The sequence below is a fragment of the Drosophila bipectinata genome, chromosome 2L (assembly GCF_030179905.1).
Source record: "Drosophila bipectinata strain 14024-0381.07 chromosome 2L, DbipHiC1v2, whole genome shotgun sequence".
In the NCBI taxonomy this organism is placed as follows: domain Eukaryota; kingdom Metazoa; phylum Arthropoda; class Insecta; order Diptera; family Drosophilidae; genus Drosophila; species Drosophila bipectinata.
In genome coordinates, this window is record NC_091736.1 from 17,384,294 (window position 1) to 17,392,184 (window position 7,891).

General features: G+C 43.3%; 1 long non-coding RNA gene across 1 annotated transcript; it reads right to left on the reverse strand.

Moving 5' to 3' along the window:
- Window positions 1-2,055: 2,055 nt before the first annotated feature.
- LOC138925738 (uncharacterized) lies at window positions 2,056-6,125 on the reverse strand. Its single transcript, XR_011441950.1, has 3 exons — window positions 6,011-6,125; window positions 2,299-2,518; window positions 2,056-2,229 (listed from the first exon to the last, which is right to left on the reverse strand). It is a non-coding gene; the product is annotated as an uncharacterized lncRNA (long non-coding RNA).
- Window positions 6,126-7,891: the final 1,766 nt, after the last annotated feature.

Consider the following 7,891-nt stretch of genomic DNA (forward strand, 5'->3'; position numbering starts at 1 on the left):
GATGGAGCCGCGGCGGCGAAATAAAAAACGAATTTCGCAGAATCATTTTAAATGAAGTTCATTTTTCGCTGAGCGCTTCTCAGGTAATCCGGCAAATGAATAATTGATCCTGCTATATAATTAACGGATCCACTCAATTGCCAACATTTTAGTGCAGCCAGCCAGCCGAACAAAGCCCGACTCTATCCGAATACTATACTATATATTTTTTTTTTTATAAATTTCATGGTCACTTTAAAAAAGTGAATATCTTATGTGCTATTTTCATTATTTTTCATCCACCGATTCTGACGACGGAAGCCATAAAGGCAACCGACATTTCAATGAATTTATTTTAATTATAATCACAGTTTTAATACTCTTTCAAGGGGTGTTGAAAAACTGTAGCTTTACGTAGAATTTAACCTTAAAACTTTATTTTTTAAGGTAAGAGAATTTAAACTGAGTCACTCAGGTAGCAATAGGTAACAATTGCAATAAGCTTTTCTAGGAAACCCTGAGCTATGGAACCCCACATCAAATCCCATTCAACAGCTCATGATGGAAAAATGTTTCACAAAAAAAACCAAAAAACTACACAAATAAGAGAAACGAAAATATAATTGATAATTTATTCATATATAGGTTGAAATGTAATTTCTAAGGCTATTATTAATTTGATTACTCAACGTCATAGTCAGCGACAAAGAGCCCGAAGGCTGCGAGCAGATACAAAGATACAGATACAAAAGTTCCCCCCCCAGTGCGTGTATCTATGTATCTTATGGTCTTAGACACCTGTACCTGAGGCCATGTGACATTGCTTCATGGCTCTACTTTAATTAGAGGGACTCGGGTCTTTGGGTAACCTTTGTAGTTGTATTAAATTTCTCCTATCATAGATCGATCGTTCTTTGAACTCGGGAGACCCTTTCGGACATGATTTATGGGGAGTATGGTAGTGTGGGGAGCTGGACCTTCGTCCAGTCCGGTATGATCCAATCTAATTGAACAGAATTTAGTCAACCTTAAATTTATTGTTGAATAACGTTTGTGGCCGAAAACTGGTTTAGGCGAAGGCGTTCGCACCTCGCCGATCTCAGTTAAATAATGCCCCCGATGATGATGATGATGATTGTTCTGGTGATGGGTACTGGTTTTTTGCGTATTTACGGAAGTGTTTAAGCCCCTCGAATGTGGCCCACCACCTGGCCCCGCCCCAAGCCAATTGCCGAACCAGTTATCGGGTTGTGGCTTGAAGCATCTTAGCCATCGTCACTAATCGTTCTCTTCAGTGTTTTCTTATAATAAAATTATTATAAAAGTTATACATTTGCTAATCGAAGATAATCAGTTTAGGAAATTTCCTATAGTTTTTAGGAATGTGTAGAATATCAACCGCAAATCAAATCTAAATCAGATTTGGATAAAAAAAAAGCAAAAATATAAACAATTACAGTGAGAACGATAAATGCTAATCAAATCGTTTGATCGGTCAGGCTGCCTTAATTCGTTCAGGGAGGGAGAGAGAAGTCCGAGTGGTAACTATATATGGATCATGATCTCATTGGCTGTTACTTGCGCATATAGCCAGTGCCCATTCCGATACCATTCAGTTCGGATTTCGTATTTAGTGTTCGACTTCAGTTGCCAATTTAGTGACAAAACAGAGATAAAAGCGATTCAATTTAAATATTGCCAGTTGCCAGTCCATCCGCCTTGAGCTTTCGGCCAAAAGCCAACACGAGTTGCCTCCGTACCCGCCTCCGTCTCTGTGGTTCTCTGTGCGCGTAAGCTGATCTAAGCCAAAATAGTAAAACCTATTAAAAATTATTATTGTCCCATCTTCATTAGCCGGAGCCACAAAGCCAGAGCGGGCCAATCGAGGCGAAAATACGATTCCATATGCATAAATTTTGGCTTGCCAGAGGCTGAGATACATATTGAACTCAGAGTACAGTGCGTATAATAACTATAAAGAGGCTTAGGAAATACAAACTAAAATTGAGATAAGGAAAATATAGTTATATTATTTTCTTTATATTTTATTAATTACTGCAGTATATCTTTACTTTTATGAACCAAACTGTCTGTGAGCATAAACGTGTACCAATTTATAGGCAAGTTTTGCTTTAAAATTCGTACTTTCTTGAAATTTATTGCTGAGACCCCGACAAAAAGCCGAAAAGCAACTACTAGACAATACAAACGACTTCATATTTACATAGAAATCTTTTTTTGGCCAAGACTCTTAAACAAGCCACATAAAAACAAGTCTGAATTGAATGGACTAATCAGAGTGATGTTGGATGTTCTTACCTGATGGTCCGATGGTTGGTTGCTTCTGGCTTCTTTCTTGTAAGCCACAAATATATTCTTTTCACTTCGGCGGACTGACGTAATTCTATTTTGCACTCACATGGAGATCGAGTTCGTCGCGAAACTTTCACGGCAACTTAGAAGAGATCATCGCACAAATTGCATATATGATTTCGGGGATTTTTTCACTTCGATTTGAAACACTTTTGACACTTTTGCTCTAAAGGGAAAGGGCTATAAAGTTCAGAGACCAAGCAAATGGGTAAAGATGTTTCTGATTTTAATATTTTGTAGTACTCTATGTGGGGAAACTTTTCTATTGGAATTCTATTTATATCGAAACTTTTTGATTACTCTCCGGGCCAGGTGAAATGACGGCTCTGGCTCATCAAATATTCTTCGACAAACTTTCGCCATTAAACATTTCTTTCACCTTGACTATTGATTGCTTTATTTAGAATTCCATGGCCCTGTAAAGTTGGCCCTGTCCGAGGGGGGAGGCCTGAATGCAATCCTAATTGCCACTTGCAATTCTATGCGGTTGCCTTTCCTCTTCCCTTTGAAAAATGTTGTGGCACGCCCCCTCGAGCAGTCAACCAGCTGATCAAGAATTTTCCATGTTTCGCAAAATGTCCAACTTTTGGCTCAAAGAAGCTCAAACAGTCGGCTCTTGGCTTTTAGCATTATGCCGGTGAATATCCACCGCTAAGATGACGGCCAACAGCCTCTCAGAAAAGCAAAAACCTGGCTTGCAGGGGGACGAGTAGAGAGGCGGGGCAATGGCTTGGAGCATCGTGTAAACACTACAAAGCGTGGCAACTATCTGAGCACCGCTGCTTCTGCTGCTGATGCCAAGTTGTCACTCGTCTTGGTCGTCTTCGTCGGGAAATGCAACTAAAAGCGACACTAACCCAATTTCTGTAGGGCCTAATAAAATTATAAACTTTTCACCAGCCAAACCGACGATGTCGTCGTATCGCGAACAACAAAACAAACAACACACACACCCAACGCCCAAAAAGGCGGCAGGGGGCGTGGTAATTGCTTTGCACTAGCCGGGGTGGGACTGTGGGTGGAGCGACCTCTCGAGGCAGCCAGGCAGCGCACGGTCACGACATCGACGACGGGAGATGGCAGCCAGAATGTGTTACAGATACGGAAAAGAATACTTGCCCCTTCTGGCAAGGAGCTAAATAAATAGGAGCAGCATAGGAGCAGTGGGCGTGGCTCCTGGCTGAAGCAGTACCACCAGTGGAAGGGGCAGGGGCAGCGGCAGTGGCGTAGTTTTGTTGAAACAATGGGCATAAATGCATGGGCTTCGCCACCTCTTCAAAACGGGGTTAATAAAGTTGCGCTTGGAGGAGTCTGAACACTGAGGATGTCTACACTTGAAGAAAAAACATAAAAATGATCCTCCAACTAATTTAAAGGATTCTAACCACATAAGTATGCTATGGTTTTTTTGAAAGCCTTGGGGGGCTTAAGACTGCCCAGAAATGTATATATTTTTCGGGCAGTGTAAAAGCCATCACCACAGGAGCCGCAGCTGCAGCTTGCATGCAATTTGTGCGGTAAACAAAGTGCCGTAGTCACTGCCGGAGCCGCAATCGTAGCCCCGTAGTCGACCGTAGTCGAGACCCCGGGCGGGGTGCCCAGTCGAGTGCATGCACCAAGAAGTGCACTGCTGCCCTGCAGGTGAGTTGGTGGTCAGGTGAGCAGAAGCGACACCTGCAGAGGCACCAATTTATATTGTATGTTGCTGCTGCCACTGCTGCAGCCACTGGCTCTGTTGTTTCTGTTTACTTTGCCCTGATTTACCATCATTTTGTGTTTGTGTGAGTTTTGTGTTAGTGTGTTGGTGTGTTTTCTGGTAATCCCTGGCTTCGGGCCAAAAACTTTTCATTTCTATTCCGAATCCATATCGGTTTGCTCATTATTTGGCACTAAAGCTGCGTAAGCATCGAAGGAGTCAAGGGAATGCCAGAAACTTGACCCCTTTGGCAAGGACTATATAGAGATTATGGGTGTTATATAACAGACTATCCATAAAGGATGGAAATATAAATTAATTCTTCCTATTAAGAATCTAATATAAACATTTGAGTAACTTTCTAATCAAACTCTTAAACCTGGACTTTAAATATCAATCTTTTTAATTGCTTTTTTTTACTGTACATATAACATGTTTTTTTATTTTTATTACTTTCTTGTTAGAAAGGTAGTAGACCAGTTAACAAGCTCCCCGCTACCAAGATCTCATCAGCGCTGGCTGCACAACTAGTGCTATTTAAACTTGCTTTTGTTTGGTCTGCGTAATCAATGTTTATTTACTTTTTAATTTTAATTGCAGCACAAACACACTCTCACACACCCATGCACCCAGGGAATGTGGCGCACGGGCAGTTAACGGGTTTTTTCCTTCTGCCTTTTTTTTTGCAGCATTATTGCTGCTGGCACACGACGAATTCCAAAGCCACTTGGCAGCATCATTGATTTTTTTTCTCTGACCTGCTCTTTCTCTGGGCTTCCCTCTTTGCGTTCCTTGCTCTCGACCCGCTTGTATCTTTCTTTACCTAATATTTCATCGCTCTTTGCCTCTTCCTATCTGGCTCTGCTTTGAGCCACCATTTTGTTATGTTTTTTTGTGCTTTCTTCAATTGTGTTTTCTGTAATTTCTCGTGCTGTTGTTTTTTCAGGTTTTTTTCATTTTTTTTGTTGCCATTTTTGCCAAATTACTGTGGCAGTGCTTGGCTCGACAAGCACGTGCATGCAAAGGATACGCTTTGCATACTGGCTTTAGTTTGATTGTGTTTGTGTGTGGCAGGTCCTGTCTCTGTCTTTCGGAGTGACTCCGGGCAGCTGCTGTAATGGCAGTTACCAACTCTATGTGGCACACACGCGGACTGCCTCTCGGCTTTTCCGTGTATGTGTGTGCGTGTATTTGTCTCGCGTGCCTCACAAACAAAAGGCAACAAAAAATACGAAAGGGGCGCTGAGGGGAGGACCTGAAGGGGCTGTGGGGCAGCTGGTAACCCCACGGATTGAGGGGACAACAATTTAATTTTAATTGCCGCACTTTTCAGGCGCTTCTCCTTCTCCCGATCGATCATACGCACCGTGGGCCGCACCGCTGAGAAAATCGATCATACGCAGCGTGTGCCGCCGGATGCCCCAAAACAAAACAAGAGAAACGGGGACAGGCCAGCACAAGGAGGAGGGCGGGGTGAAAGAAGGAGAAAAAAAAATCAATTTGTATTAAGAATGAATTTTCGATTTGCGTCCAACTTTATTTGACCACGAATCAGGGGTGTTCGAATAAAATCCAGTAAGATACTTCCTTCCTTGCTCTCTCGTTATTTGTGTGTGTATATTTTTTGTACTTGTATGTGTGTCTCTCTGTATATGTGCTAGTGCTGTGGCTTTTACATAATTAAACGGCGGCACGCGTTGGCTAGGCTTTAAAAACCTGCCGAGGGAAGAAAAAGACCATACAGCTTTAACGGTGGCACTCTTCCCATTTGCTTGGACTCTGACTTGGCAAGGACAAGAAGAAGGATGTCAAGATAAAAGGATAAAAGGAGCCGACCCCGGAGCCGAGCCACTCGGCCATGATTTCCCCCGGGGCTTTGTTTTGCCTTCACTTATCACCATATCAGTACAGGACTTCCGTGGCTCCTCTTCGCTGAGCCTCGCACTCAACACACTCACTGACCGGGTGATCTGGATCAGCTACGGATCAGGATCCCTCGGCTCGCCGCCAGCTCTTCACTTGACTTTCTGCGGGCGGAGCTGGGCAATGCAATCCTGGCTTCCACAAAAACACAGACACTGTGGCACACACACACACACACACACTGGCTCACTCTCGGCAATCGCACGGAGGGACAAGAAGAGAGACTCACACGCAAAGGCGAAACTCTGGCAACTAATTTGGGTGACTGCCTGCCAGCCAGCCAGTCGTTGGTGCTGCTGCACTCGAGGTGTCCGCCTCCGAGTCGGGCTTCCAGTTTCCAGTCCTAGCCGGGTTCAGAACCAGCCTCTACGGCCGTAAAGCTTCCCATTGCCATGGGTTACGCCGGGACACAGGGCACTGTGAGAATAAAGGAGTTACTTTCCGCATAAGAACTTAAATTAGGCTCAAATAGAGGGAATTCTTAAAAAATCGTGTAATCTAAAAAATTTTATATCAAACCATTTATTTTATCCTTGTTTTTCTCACTGTACAGGCCTATTCAGAGAGGTCGCAAGCTCAGAGCACGACCTATCCCAAAGCTTTCCGCTCACACGAGTTCCACACGCGGCACCTTCCAGTGCGCAGTGTTGGCTCTGCGCAAGATTGGCGCCAGCACGTGCCACGCCGCAGTCCAGCTGTTGGTTACCAAACCCACCTCGCCCCCTGACCCTGCCCAATACTCCGCCCCTGGCCCACCGCCAGCCCTCGGCTTCGGCCTCGCTGCCCTTCGCCCCCCCTCGTCCGGGTGCTATTCAAATCAGAGCCGAGCTGTGGGTTGACTTTTGACCATTGATGGCGCACGCAGGCGGGTTAAATGGGGCCGCTGCTGTGGTGGACAGTCGGGGTCGAATGCACTCGGGCATGGGCCAGGACGGGCTACTGGAGCTGAGTATCTCCAACTCCGTGCTACGGCCCTTCGCCGAAGCGTTCTTTATTGACTTTAGCTTTGGCTTTCCAATTGGGTTTCTGGGTCATCCTCCAGCACCCTCACACTCACACCCACGATTCGATTCGATGCAGCAGCCAGCAGCCCAAAGGAGCTCGGACTCACACAAATATGTATTCAATGTTCATCATAACCAGCCACGAGGAATACGCACACTTATTGGCCAACTGCAGCTGACACTTGTGGGATGTCATGCAGATCGATGCGGCTCTTTGGGGCTTGTAAATTAGCTAGAATTTAGTTTCAATGGCTCTTCACACATTACAGGCAAAGTAGCTATTTAAGGGGGTAATGATATCTAAATAATGGTAAATTATTCACACTTTTATTTAAGAGGTCAATCATAAACTACAGTCACATCTCCGGAACGAACTGTGCCATAAGATAGAATACTCTTATAGAATGGTTCTTAAAGACGTCCATTTCCATTTTTCAAGCCCTTTTTACCAAATATCTCAGGCATTTTGCATTCGATTTGGATCCATTTATGGATCAGCGTTTCATTCACCTTGGATCTGAATCAAAATAAAGACAACAATAATTTTTTTCGAAATTTGGCAAAAATTGTGATGTTACCCCTTTAAAAAATATGGGCACAAAATGGGCCAACATTTTTATTTCCAGGTTTTGATTAGAAATGAAAGTACTGGATGATCTAAGTCTTAGATTCTAAGATCAGGAAGGTATACAATTCCAAAATCTAAAAATTATTGTCAGAGTTTTAAACATTTTTCTTCACAAAAAGTAAAAAAATGTAGGTATGGTTATTGATATTCTTTATTTTTCCATAATTTAACTTTTTCACTCACTTTTTAGCGAATAATTTAAATATTTTGCAACCGATTAAAAAACTGAATACCTTTAATAAATCAGAGCTAAATTCCCCTTCGATGTGCATCAAAAGATAGTAAAAA